We start from the raw sequence: 23,520 nt of genomic DNA, 5'->3' as shown, positions 1-23,520 counted from the left end.
TTTACACTAAAAAAGGGAAAAGGATTTTAAAAAATAACAACCCCCCCCCCCCCCCCCCCCCACCCACGTCTACACACTCACTCCTTGAACAATTGCTCGGCACAATCCTATCCTTAAAGCCTAAGACCGGCATAAAAGACGGGACTTTAAGAATATAGGGATAAGCCCCCTTTCAGCTTCTTTTTTTTTTTTCTTCTTTCTTTTTTCCTCCTTCTGAATCTTAAGGCTCGCTTGGTTTACGCTCTGTGAATAACCCAGCGTCAGGCATCCACTCTAAATAGATATTACAATGATTTGGGAACAATGCCCTGGTGCTTGATTCGCCTTCTCGCGCCGTGCACAAAAATACATATATGTGTGTGTGTGTGTGTGTGCGTGCGCGCGCGCGTACGGCAGAAGAGGCCGAGCGAGATTAATGTCTGCGCAGATTCTTTTGGGGGGGCTTGTTGTGAAGATGCTTTTTGAGAGGCTAAATCCCTCCCCTCCAGTACAATGCAGGGGCTGCCGATACAAGCGGCAGACACGGGGTCACCTCCCCCCCCCCCCACCCCCCGGGGACGCCATGGAGGCACAAGCCAGACACAAAGGCAAAAAAAAAAACGCGGCTATTGTCGTCTTCTGATGGGAATTTAGGAGCAAACGCAACCAAATTTGACTGCTTTATAATGCGGCTGAGATTTGGGTGGTGGTGGTGGTGGTGGTGGTGGTGGTGGTGGTGGGGGGGGGGGGTAGCCTTGTTTGCACCTCGCGCGGGTTAGCAATTATTAGGAGTATTAAAAGCACAATAGCGCGCGGGACTTGTTTTTGTCTCGCGATTGGAACAGAAATGTGAGCAAAATGTGGCGTTCATGAGGTTGATGATCACAAAATGGATCAATGGAGGACAGAAATATTGCAAAATGCCCCCCAGGGATTATTTAGTAGGAAATGATACACATTTTCAAACAATTTCCTATTAAATATAGTCATAGATGACAGTTTTCACAACAATCCCAATCCCGTGTCTCAGAATGACGATTTTGTGGTTTTGGATATAGTGAGTTCATAGATTACGGTTTTAATTAACTCATTCACTGCCATTGACGACTATAGACGTCAAACATTAATTTGAACTATTTCTATTAGTAAAACATTTTTTTTTACCACTTTTGTTAACAAGAGTATGAAAACCTAGATTTTTTGTTTATTGTATTAGAACAAATCTAAAAATTTTGATTAAGGTCATGCGATTAATTATGATTAAAAATTGTAATCGCCTAACGCCCCTATTTTTTTTAAATAATCTTTTCTTAAAAAAAAGAAAGAAAAACTATATATTATGATTTATGTTTTTTTTTTTAAAGAAAAGAGGAGTAAAAATTCATCAGGCGATTCCAATTTGTAATCGTAATTAATCGCATGACCTCACTAGTAAACGCACGATTAATCACAAATTTTATATCTGTTCTAAATGTACAAAAAAAAAAAACCTCATAGAAAATAGTTTAAATGAATTTTTGACGTCTTTTGGCGTCAACGGCAGCAAATGAGTTAATGGAGGATAAATCAAGAAAGATTTAGTAAGAGTCTGTAATTTTTTTTAATTCATGGGTCACAATTTTGCTAAATGAATCATCAAGTTCATAAGATACTTTTCTTATCGGTTTTACTTAACAGCAATCACAAAATGTCCCCTAACGACTATTTAGTTGGAAATTGAACAAAAATTTGACTTCTCGTCGATTAGCTGGCCGGTCAGTTAAATCAGATTAAATAACACCCAAAAAAAGGCGGGGTGGGGGGGGGGTTTGGGGGGCTGACTAGTACATGACTGATTTTAGATGACATACAAACTCCAATTTTTTTGTAGAATTGAGTCGGATTACACAAAAATTGCACAGCTAATTTCCACAAAACTTTGTTGATCATTTAGCTCGCTAAGACTACGCAACCGATTTCACTGTCATTTTTTCGGATTTGTTATTGGATCCGTTTATGCCAAAATAATGTAACTGGTTCCTACTGAACTTTAAAAATGATCAATTCGGATTACGTAAAAAAAAAAACGCATAACTGATTTCTATGTCAATTTGTAGATTAACTAGTTACCAAAACAGATTACGTAGTTTGTAGAATAATTCGTTTTTGTGTCGGATTACACCATGAAAAAGTTGTAAACTATTTATTTCGCTATTGAGTCGTGCGATGCAAAAACAACGCAAGCGATTTTTGCGTAATTTTGCTGATTACGTCCTATTATGCTTCAGTTTGCATCAAAAACGAAAAGAGTATTATTTGTCCGCATAAACTCCTGACAATGCATTATTACGACTTTGTGCTGCAGGGTGTTAGCGTCGCCGTTTTTAAATGAAAGTGATCCGTCTTACACTTAACGTCGTCACTTTTTTTTTTCTGCAGACTTAGCGTGACGACGCCCGGACGCGTATAATGTGCTCTAAGGCGGCGCCATTTTCAGCCGACTTTTTTTTTTTCTTCTTCTTCTTCTTCTTCTCTTTCCTTCCTCAGCACAAGACAAGTGCGGATAAACCCTGGCATCTTTTCTTCTTCTTGAAGCTTTCCAAACGGCCCCGGGGGGGGCTCGGCAACAACTCCGACCCCTTGTGTCTCCTCTCCCAATCCAAGATTAGCCCCGTCTTCTTGTCTTAATCCAGCAGAAACGCCGCATCCTGACTTCCCCAACACCTCGCCACAATTACCGCACTAACCGTAATCCCCCCCCACCCCCCCTTTACCCGCTTTTAAGAGGGGTGTAAAGATCAGGGGGGTGAGCACTCATCCCTGCCAGTTGAGTGTCTGTAGAAAAAGGCAGAATGAGTAAGCCTGGTGACAGCTTATTAATGCTCGGGCTCGAGCGCTGGTCACTCCTTAAGTGTACTGTACTGGATTAGAAGGATTTGCTTGTCGCGGCTCAGGTCGGGAAAAAGCGTTTGAGGTCGCTTTCTCCCCCGCGACGTGCCGTCTCGCTGCGGGGGTCCGCCGGCGGGGTCTTGTGCCGCCGAGATACGCAACAGGGACAGGCTCTTTTTTGGGGGAAAAGATCACAACGGATCCGTGGTTTCAGTAAAACGAAAGTCACAAGAAGCCATATTGGCCCGTCTAATGATTAGCATTAGCATAAACATTAGCTAGTTAGCGAGATGTTGGTGTTTGATTTAATCGCAGCCTTTATGTTGATTCGTTCACTGCCAAGTGTTACTGACGCAGATATCAATAATGTACTTGAAACATTCCTGACCTGTGTTAAAAAGTCTAGAGTCAGAAAAGCGGAGTTGAGTTAGCTTGAGGCTATTGCTAGCTTGAATAACGTCCCGCATCAATCGAGTCGATATCGCGTATGAACAGTATTGCCAATGTGATGCTTTTCAACTCTTCTGTTATGTTGTGGGTCATTTTGACTTGACGTCTGGTATAGCCTAGCCCAAAAAAAAAAGAAAAGAAAAAAAGTATAGGTTAGTTAGCTAGGGTTATTGTTAGTTTGAATGGCACTCCTGACATTGATCTGTCCGATATAAAGTACACTTGTCATGATCTGTGTTTTGGTTTGTTGGGTTTTGACCGGATTTTAGTTTTGTCGTTTCTTGTTTTTGTTTGGCCTTTTTGTCAGCCCGGTCGGCGGTCCCTTGAGTTTTTGACCCTCCTGTTATGTCGTGCATCAAATGACCATTTACCAATGTTAGATATCAAGACAGATTGCCTCAAAATAGCTTTTTAAGTAGTAATTCAGTTTTGAGATTTTTTTTTGGGAATAGTTGGTTTTCAAGTCAGTTGATGTGAAAACTACAAAAAAAAACAACTTTGCAGATGAAATACTTATGACGTTGGAATGCATAACTGAGTTCTATAACATTTTGTAGATTACTGTAGTTACTTTTCTAGTCAGATTACTTAAATACTACAAAACTGAATTAATTATTTTTTTATACATGACTTAGTTGGCAAATCAGAAAATCTTGATTTGACACTTTCAGATTTCAATTCTTGAAAAACGACGTAAATTGTTCGGACTAAATTTTGTAGACTAGCCTACCTAGTTATCAATCACTAGACTGAGTCAGCAGGCTACTGAAAAAAAAAAAAAAAAAAAATTCTTACTTAATACAAAATACACGTTTATTTTACTGAAATGTCATGATATTTATTGTGATATTTAATTTTGCGATTCTTGTTAAAGTTTCCACCGGTCGGCCGGGAGGGCGGACAGAACGAACCCGTGATCAACACAGCATTGTTAGCGTGCTCGTTAGCTAGCGCATAACGAGTGCTTGACGTCACCGCTCTAATTGCGCCTTTTGTCGCGCAAAAAAACCCGCCGTACACGTCCAGCTTGGCATCCACTTCGAGGCCGTCCGTCATATTGTTGCGCCATCCTTTAGTCGAAATGAGCCACATTAAAGCACTGGGAGGCTCAATGGAACAGATGAGGCCGGATGGCGCGAGGATACAAGAAGTGCAGTCGGGCCAAGTTGGCCGTCGTCCTCACGTCCGTTTCCTCCGCAATGGAGCCATAATCAGGAAGTCGTTGTTTGATGTCATCACATAAAAGAAGTCAAAGAACTCTTGTTTAGTGTTTTATTTAATTTAAAATAAAGTAAAAGTTTATCTGCCGAATCAGTTACATTTTTCATGACGTTTTGAATTTGTTAGGATTCAGGAAAGTTAAGTTTTGAATTGTGTTTTTTTATTTAGCAAATGGCAAAAAATAAATAAAAAATTGTCACATCAAATAAATTTTGTATTAAGTGTTTTGCTTTTAATTTGAAAAATAAAGCATTTTAATTGCCAGATTATAGAACATTTTCAAACATTTTTACTGTTTTTATGTATTTATATATATTTGTCATTTTGCACAAAAAATCGTTTATTTTTCAAAATCAACATTTTATTTTGTTTAGCTTTTTATTATTATTATTATTATTATTAAGTATTTTATGTTTTTTTTTAATACTTAAAATAATTTAAACGTTTTAATTGGTGGAATAAGGACACCGATTCTTTAGGGGTTTTTGTTTTAATAAATAATAGAAGTTATATATTTAAAAAAAAAAAAGCTAAATTACTGCAATTTGTGAAAATTAAAACAAATACAAATATTTGCTGATTCAAGGATAAGGAAAATTCTTTTATTTTATTTATTTTAAAATCTGAATGAAAATACATTTCCATAGCCATGACAATTCTCATCAACTTATGAAAACTAAACTTTTTTTTTTATTAATAAAATATACAATCCCTCCATACATTCAATTTAATTATATATTTAATTTTTATGGATACTGTCATTAACGGTGGCACACTTGTCCATGAATTCCGTTCTGCGGCGGTAATCGGAAAAGGTTCTCACCTTTTGATGCGGAGGAAGAAAAGAAAGACGCTTCCGGCATCAAAAGGCTTCATTGCGTCACATACTTTCAACATAAAAGACATTCATTCATTTTGCAGTTGTGTTTGCAGATATGTCACGTCAGTGCTTTTCTTGCTTTTCTATATGATATGGAAGCTCAGATGGCCTTCTCCGCTCCTTGATTTTTCCCACCGCTGGGACTTTGTATTCTTATTCCTCTTTCATGTTCCTCTGTGCCGCTCTGAACGCAACTTGTTTATCCTGCCGCGATGACTATCTGGAAACTTCACAGTGGATCCTTCCTGGCCACCGAAGCTGATCAATGGCTGGCAGGGGGGGGGGGGGGGCTGCTTCTGTCCATCTTCAGGAAGAAGCTGACTTGAATCAACGGACCTATTAAGTAATCAATGTACATGTATGTCGCTTTTAACGTAATCTCACTCGAAAAGATACTTATGCATATTTTACATGATCGGTCTTTATAACTGATCTTGAACATTTCGTATAAATCATTAGTGATTTTATTTTTATTTTTAGATACACTCTAAAAACAATTGGGTCAAAAATAACCGCATCATAGGTAAAAAAAAAAAATAATAATAATTGACCGATCCTCTACTTCTGAGTCAAGAAATGGGTCTTTTAGTAAAACAACTCATAAATATTGGTCAGATCCTTGACTTGGGTCCAAAAATTGGGTCATTTTGTATCAAACAACCCAAAAAGTTGGGTCAAATTGACCCATAAAGTGGCTCAGTCCATTTTTGATCCATAATTGGGTTATTTTGGATCCAAGTGTTTTTAGAGTGTACACTCTAAAATCCACTTTATGGGTCAATTCAACCCATTTTTTGGGGTTATTTTATACAAAATGACCCAATTTTGTTTTACACTAAAAGACCCATTTCTTGTCTCAAAGTTGGGTCAAATTGACCCAAGAAGAGGATCGGTCCATTTTTTACCCATAATTCGGTTATTTTTGACCCAACGTTTTTTAGAGTGTAGTCTGATTTGTTAGCTAACTATCTGTAAAAAAAAAAAAAAAAAAAAAAAAAAAAAAAAAAAAAAAAATGTAATCAGTAATAATAGTGTTTTCATATAATCACATTTCATAGAAAATCAGGTGCATTCTAACTTGTGAGCTAGCAAATCTGCAAAATGTGTGTTTTTTGCCGACTCTACCCTGATAATGAACAAATAAGATTTTTCTTTTTTTTGCATTGTCTCACTTGAAAGCTAATGTACAAAATTTGAGAAGGTGAATGTGACGGTAAAAAAAAAAAAAAAAAAGCTGGGACGCTTCCGCCGCCGCCGCCTTTGCCGAAGAAGCAGACTTAAACGAAATCAATTGAAGGCGGCCTTTCAAAGTGCTTTGGTTCTGCTCATTGTGCGCGGACGGCAGAAAGAATGAAAAGGAAATCGGGAATTGTAGCATCGCTGGCGTTTGCCTTGTGCTGCCGCCGTCACAAGCGTGCAATGAGCCGATCGATTCAAAAAAAAAACAACCTAACAAACAAAGAAAAGGATCCACGCCGGCTGGAAAGCGAGGAAAATCTCAAGGCCTGCGGGCGCGCAAACGCATTGAAGGCATCCAGAACGCAGCGCAAGCCAAAACTCGGCTAAGCCACAAAGACGATTCACACAAGATTCGCCGCCGTCGTCTTCTCGTCATTGTGTCGCCATCCGTCAATGCGGTGATTCTCCGGCCGTTTTTGCATCACTTGGCAAAGTAAACGATCAATATATACCACATTTGGAAAGTCCTTATGGCCATTAGAACATGATCGGACTTGATAACTAACTAGTCTACAAAGTTTGGTAGAAATCACGTCAACACATTTTGTATCATCTGCATTCCGTTAAAATCAGTTACAGATTTTTCATGTAGTCTGATTTGTTTGCTAAATTGATGTTCTGAAGAATTTATCTATTTTTTATATCTAACTTAAACTGTTAACTATTCTTCACTTTTTAGAAATCAGTCATGTTGTATTTACGTAAAATGATTCACAAACAAACAAATCTTTCTAATTTAGTCCAAATCAGTTTTTTTTTTAAGCTGCATTTCATTAAAGTTAGTTATGTTTTTTTTATCTTTTGTTTTTTGGCACTCAGAGGTTATTTATTTATGGAAAAGAGTTCATGTCATCTGTTTTGTTAGCTATTTGTGGAATTTATTATTTTAAATTATTTCTCCAAAAACAGTGCTCCGTTTTGTGTACGTAATCTGACTTTACAACCAGTGAATCTTATGTAGTTATTACATATTCACTGGATTAAAAAAAAAAAAAACATCTCTATTTTTCTACTTATTAGCAATTCTACTAGTTAATATCCAACGATTAACTAGTTTTAGGACTAGCGTGCAGATGTCAGCTAGCGCACAGCTTTTAAGCATCAGTTTGCCCTAGCAGCATCTTCTTCAATGACCCCAGTCGCCACTAGAGGGCACTGCAGCCCAGCCTTTCTCCTCCCCACCCCAACCAGGCGCGCGCGCACACGCGCACACGCACAGCACGTTTCTTCTTCCGCTGTGCGGCCTCCCACGGCGGCATCAGATCAAGACAAGCGATGGTTGCACAGATTGTTGCACTCTCTCATTATGATGCTTTGATTGCTAAACACGTGGAGCAGCAAATCCTCTCCCTCTGCTCCTCCTCCGCCTTCTTGTTGTGTTTACAAAACTTTGGCAGCAACAAAACAACAAGCTCGAGACAATTCTGTAGGAATGAAGCAGGAAAGCTGAAGCGGAAGTCAAACGCGGCAGAATGATTTTGAAATGTCGGAATGAGAGATTTGTGGGCGTGGTTTGAATGGGTTGAGACGTGAGGAAGGGGGAGTTTAAATATCTCCTCTTTTGGGAATATTTAGGACAATTGGGAATATTCATTGTGAAAATATGTGAAATGAATTTAATTAGAGAGTGCTGTACAGATCACTAAAAAAATGTGTAACAATTAGGGGTGTCAAAATGAGTGAGTTAATTTTGAATTCATTTAAACTTCAACACAATATTGTGGGGGCCTTGCAAAATCCATTCGTGAGAGGTTTTGCTTGTTTTGGAAATGGCTGGGAGTGAATGAGTTAATACGACAAGGAAAATACACTGAGCGGTCATCAACATCTCACAAATGCAATTATGCCATCTAGTGGCAGAAAAATGACAAATCAACACAAATCACACTTGTTTTTTTACAGTACAGTACATCTTTTTAATTCTAACATTTTATGAAATAGGAAATTACTGTATCAGTGACTAAAATATGTAGCCATATTTCTATTAGTTTAAAAAAAAAAATTATTGTACATCTAGAGCAAATTTGCAATTAATCGTGAGTTAACTATTGAAGTCATGCGATTAATTAATTACGATTTTAAAAAAATAATAATCGCCTGACACCCCTAATAAAATTACAAAAATAAACATTTCATTTGAAATAATAATAAAAAAAAAAATGAGTAAATGGAACACAATCGGCAGACACTTATTTTGTCGTTTTAAGTACGCCATATAAAAGAGCACTGCAGTCTTTGATTTTACTGCCAGTCAGAAAAGCATGAATTCAAATTTCTGCGTCTTAAGCTGTGAGGATTGGTCTGATTTGAGCATTTTTTTCTGTCCCATGATACACTTGCAACCAATCCTACAGTCATCAAGAGACAGTTTCATTTTTAAAAAATTTTTTTTTTTGCTTACGATTTCAGCCAATCAAGAGGCGAGTTTGTCAACAGCAAACCCATTTCCTATACGAACTGCCATCCATCATCGCAAGTCATCAGCATAACAATGAAATGCAGCGCACAATTTGACCTAATGGTGCTAGCTATAATGAAAAGGGCAGTGTGCTAAGGACGGAGCCCTGCGGGACCCCGTGTTCGACTATACACAAAGGAGAAAAAACATTGCTGTAAATGTTGTGTATATTTGGAAGTTTGCGTCGGTTGCGCAAACGTGAAAGTGATGGGACAAACAAGTAGAGAGAATAATAATGATAAATGCATACAAAGAATTTTGGTGCAAAAAAAAAACATTTTAGGAGCGTAAGATTCGGAAAACGAGGAACAGGTTTGGCAGCCGGCATGGAATGAACCTTTTCACCCGCAATTAAGGCCGCGGAGAACAGACGTGTAATTGTCCACTAATTGTGGGAAGGGCACCTCCTGGCAAAACGCCAACGTCTACTTCGGGTTCTTTTGGTGGTGCTGACTCACCGGCGAAATGGACAAACCAGATTATGTTCGCCAACCGTGGGAAACTTTCCAGTTTTATTTTTTTCATGCTAAAAAAATCAATCAATCAATCATTAGTTGACTACAAATTCAAATCTTAAAATGAGCCGATTTTATTTCATTGGTCCAAAAAATTAATCTGTATTTACTACAAATAATGTATACTTTAATTCATTTAATTTGAATGAGTGGTGATCTAAATTTCACCTAATTGGTCAGAAAATTATTCTCCATTTGCTAAATAAAAAAATGATGTATTATTTATTGGTCTGAAGATCATTTTTTGCTTACTACATTTAATGTATTCTTTAAAGTAAAAAAAAATAATTTGAAAATGTTCAATTTATCTTAAAAATTATTTCCCCCAAATAATGTATTTGTAATTAACAAACATTTGATTAAAAATGATCCAATTTCCCTTAATTGGACCGGAAATCATTGTCCATTTAGTATACATAATATATAATATATTATTAATTGGTGCGAAAATATTTGTATTTACTACACGCAATGTGTTTTATTTTCAAGTAAACATTTCAATTAGACATTTTTCAAATATCTTAATTGATCACAAAATTATTTTCTCCAAATAATGTATATTTAATAAAAAAAAATCTCAAATTTCACTTAATTGGTCTTAACTTCTTCATTATTATTATTATTATTATTATTTTTAACATTTACATTTAATTACATTTAAAAGAAACATTTAATTTCTCAATACTCAAGTAACAAACATGAAAAGGGTGTTCCTAATATTTTGTCTGGTAATGTCATGACCGCGTTTGCGCCTGATGGAAGAAGGTTGAGGATCCGATTAATAGTCTATCCAGTGAACACTGGCTGTATGCATTGATAGATAATACCTGATGATAGATAACACACACATGAACACGCACACACACACACACACGCACACACACACACACACACACACGCGCGCGATGTTTGGCTCCCAGGAGAGAAGAAAGCCGAGGGCCCGGCCGGCTCAAGCCGGCAGGGATGAAAAGACGGCAAGACAATCAAGATGAGGTGAGCAGATAAGCTCTGTCCTCTGTGTCTTCAGTTTGGTGTCTTCTGTCTTTTGTGTGTCTACGCTCATGTGAGCAAGGCCCCGGGGCTCCCAGGGACCAACTGGAGAGCCCGGGGAAGAGCATACCACACAACAGCAACGCGTCGGAGCTGGGAAGGTAGGGATTCAAATGTGGGTTTCCAGCCAGGGTTAAGGGTTCAAGTAAAATTGAGGTTTAAAAACCTGCATTCCATTTTCAAATTGGGGTTACCAGCTCGAGTTTTGGTTTTCAAAGTAAGGTTTCACGACAGGTTTAGATTTCCAAAGTAGGGTTTCAACCATTGGTTGGGCTTTCCAAGTAGGGGACAGCATTAGAATTTCAAGATAGGCTTCCAAGTCAGGGTTTCCAAAAGTAGCTATGATTTAAATTCAGGGTTAGGGTTTTAAGACAGGACTTGGGGTTTGAAGTTAGGGTTTCAAAGTAGAGTTTCCAACCCTGGTTAGCTTTTGGAGTTTAAAGTTTCAAAGTAAAGTTTCTGAAGTTAGGCTTGGCTTTTGATCCTGGGTTATGGTTTCAAATGTGGGTTTAAATCCTTGGTTAGGGTTTTAAAGTATGGGTTTCAAATTTGGGTTAGCCTTTCATACAACGGTTAATTTGACAAATTAGTGTTTAGGGTTTCAATACAGAATCAGGTTTTCAACGTAAACGTTCAAGCTTGGGTTAGGGTTGAGTAATTAAGACTCCAGGTGTGGTTTTGATCTTCAAAGGAGGGTTTCACAACAGGTTTCGATTTTCAAAGTAGGGTTTCAACCATTGGTTGGGCTTTCAAAAAAAGTGCAGTGTTTCAAAGGAGGGTCAAAATTTCAAGATAGGGTTCCAAGTCAGGGATTCCAACGTGGTTATGATTTAAATTCAGGGTTAGGATTTTAATACAGGTCTTGGGTTTTAAATTAAGGTCTCAAACCCAGATTAGGGTTTCAAAGTAGGGTTTGCAGGAAGGGTTAGCTTTTAAAATTGGAGTTTAAAGTTGGTGGCACAGTTTCAAAGTAAAGTTTCTGAAGTTAGGTTTGGCTTTTGATCCTGGGTTATGGTTTCAAATTTGGGTTTAAATCCTCGGTTATGGTTTTGAAGTATGGTTTCAAATCTGGGTTTGCCTTTCATACAAGGGTCAATTTGACAAATTAGTGTTTAAGGTTTCAATACAGACTCAAGTTTTCAAAGTAAGGGTTCAAGCTTGGGTTAGGGTTGAGTAATTAAGACTGCAGGTATGATTTTCATCTTCAAAGTAGGGTTTCAAGTCATTTCTATTTTTCAAAAATATAGTACAAGGCTTCACTTGGGTTTCAAATCGTTGTTCAAACAAATTCTAGTGTTCTGAAGTATAGTGACAAGACGGTGCAAAGGTTTCAAATTAGGGTTTCAAGCTTAACATCAAAACAAAGTAGAAAATGGCCACATGGCAACTTGGAGACGTGCACTGTGCAAAGAAGTCATAACCTGACCCGACCTTCACTCTTCAGACCACAAAACAGCTGAATGTCACCTTCTGGAAAAACATCAGTGAAATCCGCAAATGAGCGCTTTTTTGGTATGATAATGGCTTTGATGACGGCAAAATGTTGGCGGTCGCTTCTTCCTGGTGACAACGTAATCATTTAACCGAGCAGTTTCACTTGCCTGCCAAACTGCACGCTACCGCAGCCAAGACAGACAAACAAATAGGAACAAAAATGCTTCCGGGCTTAAAAAGGCAGCAGGTGGTGCGGCATCCGGCTTTGATACGGATCCAAGAGGCGCTAACCTCTCAATTGGGTTCAAATTTCCAAGCCTAGGTTAGGGTTTTAAAAGAAGAGTTTCAAGACTGGGTTAGGGCGTATAAATTAGGGTTTCAAACTCGAGTCTCAAAATAAATAAGAATTGAGGTATCAAAATAGGGTTTATAACTTGGTGTCATTTCGAAGTTTAGACCTGAGTTAGGGTTTAAAATAAAGGCTTTAAGCAGTGTGTCAAATCCAGGTTAGGGTTTCATACAAGGTAGGGCATCAAACATTGCTAGGGTTTCATATCAAGGTAGGGTCACAAGCCAGGGTTTGGATTTTCAGCTAGATTTGAAACCAAGTTGAGTTTCAAAGTGAGGTTTTAAGTCTGGGCTGTGGATTCTAATTTATAAATTAAAAAAAAAACTACCAATTCCTACTTTCCTACAAGCCCTTCAACTTTAGAACCGCAGGTTTAACGTTCGCTCCTAATGTTGCAGCAACATTAGCTTGTCTGATGCTACTTCCATTGTTAGTTTCGTTAGCTCCTAAGTTATTTTCTAATGTTAGCCTCTAACGTGAGCTTCCCTAAGTTAGCTTTAAATGTTAGCTTCTAACCATATCACCCTAAATTGTCTTCCAACGTTAGCTTTAATATCTTTAAATTTTAGCTTCCAAAGTTTGCATCAACATTAGGTTCTTAAAATAGCATCCAAAATTACTACCAATGATAGCTTCAACGTTAGCTCTCTAGGTTCGCTTCCAAAGTTAGTTTCTGTTTTTAACCGTAGCTCCCTAAGTTAGCTTTCATTGTTAGCTTCCAACATTAGCCCCCTGAGTTAGCTTTAAATTTTAGCTTTTAAAGTTAGCTCTCTCAAAGTTAGCTTCCAACTTTAGGTCTAGCATTCAATGCAAGATTCAATGGTTAACTCTCTCGTTTAGCATTCAATGTTAGCTTTTAACGTTAGCGTCAATGTCTTAAGCATCAGCTTCTTCAAAGAGCATCCAATGATAGCTACAATGTTTGCTTGTGACATTACATTAGCTATCATAATACTCTAATCACACAAGAAGAAACGGAAGTTATAAATAGCAAATAGGTTATGTGGGAGAAGAAGGCAGCCTAGCGCGAAATGCTCAATCACCGTCCCGTTAGCCATCAATGTGAATAAATAATGGTAGCCCGGATGGGGTCAAGCAGAATGTCCGTTTGTCCGTTGTCATCCATTATTGATACACCTATAACTGGTCGCCCACAGGTTAATTGTGGTGAAAGTGCGTCGTGTCCACGGAGGCACGACACAGCTGAGACGCTCCAGACCCGAGACGGACACAAGATTGGTCACGCGCCGCAGACTCTGCCTTTGCATCGGTTAGGGGTTTAAGGTAAGGTTTCAAAATAGGGTTTCTAGTAACGCTTAGCATTTCAAAGTAAGGTTGAAAGTGGGGGGGTTTGAGTGATTGAAAGACATGGTTTGGATTTCAAACCTGCTTTCAAAGTAGGATTTCATTTGTCTTGAAACCTCAAACAAGATTTGACGACATCATTTGAAACCCTAACTTGAAACTTCAAACTAGGTTTGAAACCCCTAAAAAGGTTTTTCAAGCTGCCATCTTAAGCCTAACTTGAAAACAAAACCCTATTTTGAAATTCTACTTTGACACTAGCTCGGCTTGAAACCACTAACCTATGATCTAAAATCTCAAACAAGGTTTAACTCACTATTTTAAAACCCTAACTCACACTCGAATCTTCTTTAAAACTCCAACCCTGTCTCGACGCCTTTAACCCCTAGGCGTTCTTGTGACCATTTTTTGGCTTTTTGTTGGTTCTGACCAAGCCATTTCAAAATAAAATACTGCCCACGGGTTAATTTGAAAACCTAATCTGACTTACAACACTAAATATAAAACAATAGCCTTTGTTTAAAACCTTCGGTAGCTACCTAAGAAGCAGCTCGCGTCAACTTTCGCACTTGAACCAGAAAAAGTGTTGCTATCTTTTGAGTACACACGCGGGAAGAAGTGGCCGCACAAATGACATCCGGCGGCGACAATGGGGAAAGATTTGAAGCACTTCTCAGAAAAGCCAAGATCTCGTCTTTACAGACACTGATCGGAATCAAACCGTGTGTGTCCGTGTACGTGTGTGTGTGTGTGTGTGTGTGTAGGATTGTTTTTGGGTGTCTAGGTGTGCGTAAGTTTGTGATTGCTATTGGCGAGCATGTGTAGGAGTGTGTGTAGGTGTCGGTGTGAGCACGTGTGTTCCATGCGAGATGACCTTGAGCCGGTGGCGGCCATGGCATCGGGGTCGTGCTTGGCTGAGTACTTCCTGAAGCGCGACACTCCCACTCCGGTGGGGGATTTGCACACCCCAATGGTTGAGTCGTCCTCTGGGCCTCCATTGCTAACCATTAGCGGCGGATTAGGAGAGCTGCTAGATGGGGCAAGTGTGTGTGATGGGGGGGGGCAGGGGCTGTTTTTCTATCTGTCTGCTGGCTTCCCAAGATGGCGTCACCATCAAGTCAACAGACTTGAACAAGAAGCTAATTGAAATGCTAACTGTAGGGAAACTATTAAAGTCCAGTTACGTCTCTATTTTGCTAATGAATAATAGCTATTATTAGCTATTGCTAATGAATAATAGCGAAGCATCATTAGCGATTTTTTTTTTTTTTTAGCGGCAACATGATGTTGATGTCCAATGAAAACCTTGCATGCCCACTTTATGAACACTTAACGTTTTATGAATGTTCCGGGCAGTTATGCTTTGCTATGCTATTAGCAGCCAATGGCTAATAGAGCATTAATGCAGGATGTCACCAACTTTTTTCAAACAGAGCTATTATACTCCTTGGCCACTGATGAATGTGGCAGGCTACTAGTTTGATAAAAAAATATTTCTATAAATCTAGCATCATTGGTAAGCTATTTTTAGAACAGGCTAGCAGCCTACTCATGTGGTCCTTGGGGACTACTTGGTGACCCCTGACCTGACCTAATGACTAATAGATTTTTAATATTTTTTTGGTTTATTTGTTCAGAATACAATCACAATTGCGGTCTAATAAAAACCTCATGTTTACTTTTTGACCAGTTTTAAGATTGTTCAGCAGTTATGCTAATTATGCGATGCTATAACAGTATTTAATGAATACTAGAATTTCATAATAAGTATTTCTGACCTGGTTTAGAGAATCCAATAAAAAACCTTCTAAATCCACTTTATGTGCCCAGTGCAGTTACTTATGCTATGCTATTGCTATAATGATAAAAACCAGCATTAGTGTTTAATGAATAAGTGCATAGCATGATTAGCATTTGCTCAGAATGCTAACATGATGTCACAGGCAAATAAAAACCTTGCATTTCCACTTCATCACCAATTTTAAGATTGTTTTCAAGCAGTTATGCAATACGCAAGTAGTATTTAATGAAAAAAAAAGTTCTGTAGAAACATTGTTTGCCCATTTTCTGCCTATGTAAGCACAGTGATGCTATCTTGCTAATATTTACAGAGGAGTAACATAGCATTAGCATTTTTGCCTTTGTGTGGCAACGTGACACTACTAGTCCTAAAAAAAAAAAATAATAATAATAATACAGCTATGTCCACTTTATTGGCATTATAAGATGTAGTTCTTCACTTAATCAAATTTTATCCATGTGTTAAAACGTGCAACCCCTGACCTAAAAAAAAAAAAAAAAAAAAAAAAAGCCATCATAAAGAAACCTTCGGAGCCTTTTGGCGGCCAAGTCAAGAGGCTCAACCAAGTGAATCTGAAGGAGACAAAAGGTGCCATTTTCTCTTTGAGTCAGGGTGAAGAAAGCGTCCGGTAAATAGGAAGTCATTGTCTGGCCACAAAAGTGTCGTCTTAACCTCATCAGCTTTGTGGAAGCTCGTCTCTATTCTCAGTTGTCATCAGACGAGCTACGGCGAGCTTTCCAAAAAAATTTTTTTATTTATTTATATACTGCAGCCCTTCATCACAGAAGAACATCAAATGGCTTCACAGGTAGGGAAGTCTGCATGACACCATATGTTGATATGAACTCATTCATGTGACAAACCAAAACAAATAATAGATAAATGCAAAAGAAATAAATACAAATAGTAAGCAGAATGTTTTCTTCTCTGACCAAAATACTCGCGTAAAAGTCAAAAGTCTGCTCCGTTTGAACTCGGCTGACAAGTGATGTAAGCCAATGAATGTAGCGCGTTCCTAAGTCACCTCAAGCGGCCCGAGGCCTCGCCGCACACTTGCAGAACTGGATGGTGCAGACGGCGGAGACGGCCGCCGCGGCGACAGCGCAAGATGGGCGTTGGCGTTTGACAGCTTCGTTAAAGCAAACATTCAACAACATTCAAGAGCAACAGTTGCGGGAATGTGGTGGGGACATAGACAGTTCTCAGGACCGTTTCAAGTTTGTGAACTGTTAAAAATAATATACACATTTATTCCAGTTTGTAATCTAAAATCCATTTTTAGCAGACACGGGTAAGAAACTTTTTTGCGTACACGCACACGCTGTGTACAAAAATAGATTTTTAAAAATAAATCTTGATACTCCATTTTGTTATACCATAACTGAATTTGTGCTACAAAACATTTTGCATTACGGAAGAGATTTCAGTGTTGAAAGCCGATTTCAAAGACGGAGAGAGACGACCAATGTCGCTGACCCAAATTTGTGGACGTCACCAGCGCTAATCCGAGCGCGTTAGCGTCAGATTGAGCGCTTGAAAGCGACGGCAACTCAATCTCCGACGTTTAAAAGGCTTTCTCTTTTCCTCGCCTCCTTCTTACAGCCCGCAGCCAAATGGCACTTGTGTTCCGCCACGGCACATAAACACACACAAAAGAAGTTAATAGCGTAGATGCAAATCAAATTACCAAAGCGCTGTAAACTGCCGTTCCTCCCTTGCACCCGGGCCTGTAATTACTCGAGCTTATGGGACTGTAATGAATGCTAATGACACGCCGCGGTGAGGCCATCGAGCCCCGTGTGATTTTCACCGACGTTACGAAGATCCCCGCGCCGCCCCGGTTGTTGTCAAAGTCTCGAGAAATGTCATTTCAAAATCCTCAAAATGATTTTGAAGTTAAGTCCCGCCCACATTCGTAGGTGGCGTAGGCGAGAATCCTTCGCAATTCGGTGGAAGTTGTCCAATGATGAGCCCAAAATGGCTGCTTCAAACAAAAATGGCCGACTCCTTGTTCAGTTGGGTTCTATTACACAATTTCGTGTCGAGCTGAGAAATTTGTGTCAAAGGTTAAAAGATGGCTGCTTTCGTGAGACATTTTCACGCATCCTTTTATGATAAACATGACCACCAAATTCTGTGTTAACCAGCGAAATTCTTGTCAAGGGATTTTATATTTAAACTTTCTGTGAGTCAAACTTTTGATGCCATGCCCGACCAATACTAGACGGCCTGGCCTGCAAAGCTTGACAATTTGGGATCAGCCATCGGTCAAGTACGCTTGGTTGCGATTGGGCCCCATTCGGCCGTATTCCCTATATAGGATTCCAAAATGGCTGCTTAGACCCAAAATGGCGGACTTCCTTTTCAGTTTCAGGCCTGGATCAATGAGACATTTCGTGGATTCAGTTATGATGTTGATGATGATGATGATGATGATGATGATGATGATGTCATTGTGATGCGTCACAAACCGGACATCACTGCATGAATAAAGTTTTTTTTTTTAATGCATACTTTTGCTCATAAAGTACTGAATAGTAATATTGAAATATGTAAACAAGTAAAAAATATAAATCGAATTTTTTATTTTTTTTTATAGAGAATTAATGCATATTTATTACCAGAATTAAAAGAGAATAACATCTTTTGAAATTTACATTTACTCGTATCTCGTTAAACATTACCGGTAAAATCATATTATGATTTATGACTTTTTAATGCAACAAATGTCTTTGTTTGACAAGAGGACATCTTTTTACTTAAAAAATATATTACTTTATTTTTTTGGAATGTTACACTTTTTTTCTCAGAATTTTTTTTTTTTTACATTTGTTACCATCACATTTAAACTGTTATATATTCTATGGTTAACTGGTAAGGAGTGTGGTGTCCTAGAAAAAAAAATGTCTACCCTGGACTCCAAAAGTTTGATCATTCCTGAGTTCATCAAAGTCACAGGGTTGATTCCCCCCGTTGAATAAACATGCGAGCATCCCATCGTTCAGCATGTTTGCAAAACGCATTAGCTCATCTCTTAGCAGCGCTAAAAAGATGCTTATTGGCGACATTAGCGACTTAGCTTGCCGAGGCCTGGCACAAAGCCAGCGGGACCCGACGGCTAAGGCCACTAAATAAGGACTTTACGGCGGCCTGAGCTGAGGAAACGCTGCCGTCGGGGGTCCTGGCGGGAGATAAGGACGGCCGGGACGCATCATCGGGGGCAAAAAGCTGCTCGTGGGTATCGTGGAAATCTAGCGTGCTGTGGCACAAAAAAAAAATATACCGGGGGGAACTAATTCAAACAAGTCACTTGCTCAAGTTTGTGTAGCTGCTGTGTCCCATTTGATCCAGCTGATGGTTTAAAAAAATAAAAAAATAAAAAAAAACGCTACAATATCCAGTCAGCACTCCATATAAAGTCATTCCAGTCAGCAGGAAGGTGAGTGATGACTGCTAAACTTAAGTGAAATGATAATAAGAACTTGCAAGATGTAGCAGCCACTCCTAAAGCTAGCTAAACATAACGGCTAGCCATCTAGCTAACGTCGGCTCTTCATCATTTTAGCATGAAACGAGCTCGTCTGTGTTGTCAACAGTCGATTAACTAGCCAGTCACTCAGTGATCATTTTGACTATATTTAATATTTCTACAATGCCTATTTTAGGTCAACTTGTAAATTACAATTTTGTCTCCCTTCCACTTATTTTCGACTGATTTGTCACACAATGGTTAGAGAAAACTCAACTCAATCCATACAACCAGTTTTTGTAATCAATCTAACTTGGTTAAATGAAAAGAAAATCTACCAAGCTACTTGACTGAAATCGGGGCTCAGGCTAGCGGCTACGAGCTACGGCTAGCTAGCTAGCGCGGCCAAACGTCGTCGTTTCACGTTTTACTCCTCTAACTCTCGTCGTAACAAAATGAGGATGAGGATTAAAGTATCCATGCGAAACCATGCTAACCTGCTACGCTAATGTGAAAAGTAGAAAAAAGTATACTCATGTAATGTTGTTTGGGTTTGTTTGGACTAGTTTTCATTTTGACTTCTTTTAAGGTTGCTTCTATACATTTTACACTTTGCTTTCTTTTGCAACATATACCGTCACCGTGACGGGATTCAATTTAAACAGGCGTCCGAACTTTGAATTTTTAAAAACTCAAGCAACACGTGATACTTTTGGCATTATAAAAAATGAGCGTATTTATGTATTGCTGAGTCAAAAACGTTTTATTAATGTTTACATTTTGGGATCCATTATAGTGGTAGATTTAGGTTTCAAACTACAAATTGAGGCCATTTTGAATATTTTTGGTGGCCATTCATAATGGAGACGTTTTTGCTATTCACGTCAAAGCCTTTTTAACAGTACAGTGTGTAACGTAGGACACAAAGAAGCGATTGAGTTGCGAAACGCTTGTTTTTGGACTTGGATGAGTCCCACTTCCTGTTCCTATTGACTCTCCTTGTGATTTTTTCTTTTTTTTTTCTTTGTGTGGCAGCCAAGGAAAACATCACAGCGGCTTGTTTTTATTACTGTGATTTATGAACGCCTTTGTTGCAGGTGACATTCAGAACTTCTGTCAATTATAATAATTGACGAGAAGTTGCCAGTTTAAAATAAATCATCAAAGCCTAACGGAGAATGATACCTAAACTTTGCTTATTGTTGGTTTATTTTGTTTTGCATTCAGTTTCTAAGACTTTGAAGTTTGCTGATTCAGATCAAGTTGAAGTTCTTTTGATTGTTTTTTTTTTTTGCTCATCTTGCTACATCGTTCCCACGCATGTGCCGTAGAGTCGGGAAACATTTTCAACCGCCACCCCAATGTTTCATTGTTTCCAAATCTGACAATGAGCGTTCATCATGACTGGACGCAACAGAAGGAAACTAGAAACTGCCTTGCGAAACACACTGGTCGGCGGCCATTTTGGTTTCAAGTTGCCGTTTTGGGGATATTTCCAAAAGTTGTGTGTTAACTAACTCTACTTTGAACCAGATATAGACGACGGATAAATACAATTTCAATAAACTCAATTTTAAAAATTGTGAGCTTTTCTTTGGTGTGCACCAAACTTGGCAGCAATTTTGATGATTTGCAATTAAATACAACATTTCTCCCAGTGTGTTAAAAAAAATAGAAGCACGCAAGACCAGTGCGTTGGATTTACAAAATCTGGCATGAACATCATGAAAGGATGCACAAAAATCGAATTCGATTCTACAAGTAGTCAGCCATTGTAAAAATCGGGGAATTTTCATAACAGGGAGAAGACGTAGCTTGGTGAGAAAGTTTGGGATTTCACCATTAAACTAAAACGAACCAGTATGTTCACTTTGACGTGACGCGCAAAAATAAAATAAGAACTGATAAAGGCACAGAATGTCGGCCATTTTGGTTTGAAAGTACAATTTTTCACAATTTGGCAGTTTTCGTACTTGAACAAACTCCTAGAAAATCCAGATGACTCTTCACAAATTTGAACAAGGTTCATTTGACAGCTACTTTCTGTATTGTTTAACTCATTCACTGCCATTGACGGCCATAGACGTCAAAAATGCATTTGAATGATTTCGATTAGTTTCGCATTTTTTCCACTTTTGTTAACAAGAGCATAAAATCCTAGTTTTTTTTTTTATTGTACACTTAGAACAGATATAACATTTGTGATTAATCGGGAGTTAATTATTGAAGTCATGGGATTAATTACAATTAAAAAATGTAATCGTCTGACGCCCCTAACTTTTCTTCTTCTTTTTTTTAATTAGCGGCATCAGGTGATTAATTTTTTAAAATTGTAATTAATCACATGACTTCACTAGTTAACTCAATATTAATCAGGAATTTTATATCTGTTCTAAATGTACAATACATTTTTTTGGTGGGGGGGGTTTCATACTCTTGTTAACAAGAAATAGTTCTAATAAATTTTTGACGTCTATAGTCGTCAATGGCAGTGAATGAGTTCATTGTGAAAATCATATTCAAGTATGGGCGGGGCCATGAAGGTTTGTGATATTTCAACGCCAAATTCTTGTCCAGCTATTTTCAGCTGCAGGAGAAGAAGAAGAAGGAGGAAGAAGAAAGAAAGAAGAAGAGTGTTGTGGTAAAGGTCAGCGAGAAGCGCGATCACACGGGCTGGAAGATAACGAGCCCACTGAGAAATATCAATTACGCCTTGACATTTTCTACCCGGAGACAAAAGAGGCCCGTAAGAAGAACTGCCGTGGCAAAATGTATTTTTTTGCTCACCTGTGGAGTTGTTATGTCTCAGATTTAGGAAAAATGTGTAGGAATCATTCGTTTAAGTTGGAAGGATCTCGGGAAATAGACAACATGGTCCTAAAATGGCCGCTTCTAACCATATTGGCAGACTTTGTGAATGGCCTCCTGCACACTTTTTTTAATGGATCTACTCGTTATAGATACGCCAACCAAATTTCATGTTGTGTGAAACTTTCTTCAGCAGTTGAACGAAAAAAAAAAAAGCCATTCGTGTTTCATGGCATAAAATAGCAGTTTTATACCAAAATGGCCGCCTGTCTGTGTTTTTCAGGCATGGCTTCTTTTCTTTTCTTTCTTTTTTTTGTAGGTCTACTCATGCTAGACATGTCAATCAACTGTTATGTTTCCAAGTGAAAAATGGTTTCAGGAGCACAACTTTGAAAATGGAGGCCTTTTTTTTTTGCCAAGTTTTGTCTTTTATGGTGAGCCACCAAATTGGCTAGACTCCACCCTAATGTAGTTACAAAAACTCAAATTCTTCACAGTTTAGGAGCCGTCGTCAAATCTGGACGCAATCGGACACAATTCATTTTGAAAAGTCCATTTTTGAAAGACCCCCGGAATCTGCCCAAATGTCTTCAAAATGTCTTTGTCGTATCAAAACGGCAGAATTCTACAGTCAGGATTTTTGGACGTTTTTACATAGTTAGACATATCGATCAAATTTCAGCTTCCGAAGCGAAAGTAAAGTATTGAGCTCAAATCTGGATGCAAATGACTAAAGTCCCTAGGATGATTTTGTTTTAGATGCATCTTTGAAAAAAAGCCAAAATTTCCCTAAGATGGCATCTTAGAACAAAAATTGTAGACTTCCAGTCTCTTTTTAGACACGGCTTGTTGGCTCTGTTTTCTAAGTCTAATCATGATGTTGACCAAATTACACGTTGCTAAGTGAAACGGGTCCGAGGCTAAATTTTCAAAATTGTTTACAATCAGACAAAAATGTCAACACAGTAAATTTGACTATTTAAAGTGGGACCAAATAGACTCAGTTTTAGAGTAATATTTACAGTTGGAAGAGAGTTTAAAAAAAAAAAAAAAAAAAAAGGGGGCAAAAAAATAAATAAAAGTCACTCAAGGGTTGTGGAACAAACTCACTACCTTCAGCTTGGGAGACAGCTGCTGCGTTAGTATATGGTGCGTGTCATCTGGAATCTTCGTAACTAAACATTCTGGTAGTCTCCTCTTGGATACGGGCAAACGTAGGAGGGGCATAGCTCTTCTAATTCTTTATTTTACTCTCTTTCAAGTGTCAATATTACTCTAAGTAGAGTCAAATTTACTCGACAGAATTGACTGTCTACTTGGACCTTTGGAATTGGCAGCAACTTCTTTAAAATGGCTTCTTTCAACTAAAATGGCAGACTTGCTCAGTCTCTTCAGACGTGCTCGTGCAACGTTTTCCCCCAAGTGGATTCAAGATTGACATCCCGCCTAAAAAATTCACGTTGCTATTTGAATCGAGCTCCGGGGGGGGCTGACTTTTGTCAAAGAATGCACACCTGCACTCGCTGAATCTCGCCGGCGATATCTCACTCCTCATCATCTTCTGCCGCCGCGCTTCATCAAGTATGCGACGCCGTAATTAGCCTTCATAATCGACGCCGTACTGCTTTGTGCCGATAACAATGTTCCGCGCGCTCTGGCGCCACACGGAAAGTGACTGAAGGTGAATCGAGACG

At 38.6% G+C, this 23,520-nt stretch overlaps 1 protein-coding gene across 1 annotated transcript in view; it reads right to left on the bottom strand.

Moving 5' to 3' along the window:
• Positions 1–4,161: 4,161 nt before the first annotated feature.
• sox14 (SRY-box transcription factor 14) overlaps positions 4,162–23,520 on the bottom strand; it is a 131,099-nt gene continuing 111,740 nt past the window's right edge. The window contains exon 4 of the transcript XR_013296494.1: positions 4,162–4,489. The gene's annotated coding sequence lies outside the window, so the exon portion shown is untranslated. The remainder of the gene's footprint in view (positions 4,490–23,520) is intronic.

The sequence above is a fragment of the Vanacampus margaritifer genome, chromosome 13 (genome assembly GCF_051991255.1).
Source record: "Vanacampus margaritifer isolate UIUO_Vmar chromosome 13, RoL_Vmar_1.0, whole genome shotgun sequence".
Classification (NCBI taxonomy): Eukaryota; Metazoa; Chordata; class Actinopteri; order Syngnathiformes; family Syngnathidae; genus Vanacampus; species Vanacampus margaritifer.
The sequence above is the reverse complement of the archived record's forward strand: the minus strand, read 5'-3'. Positions and strand labels throughout refer to the sequence as shown.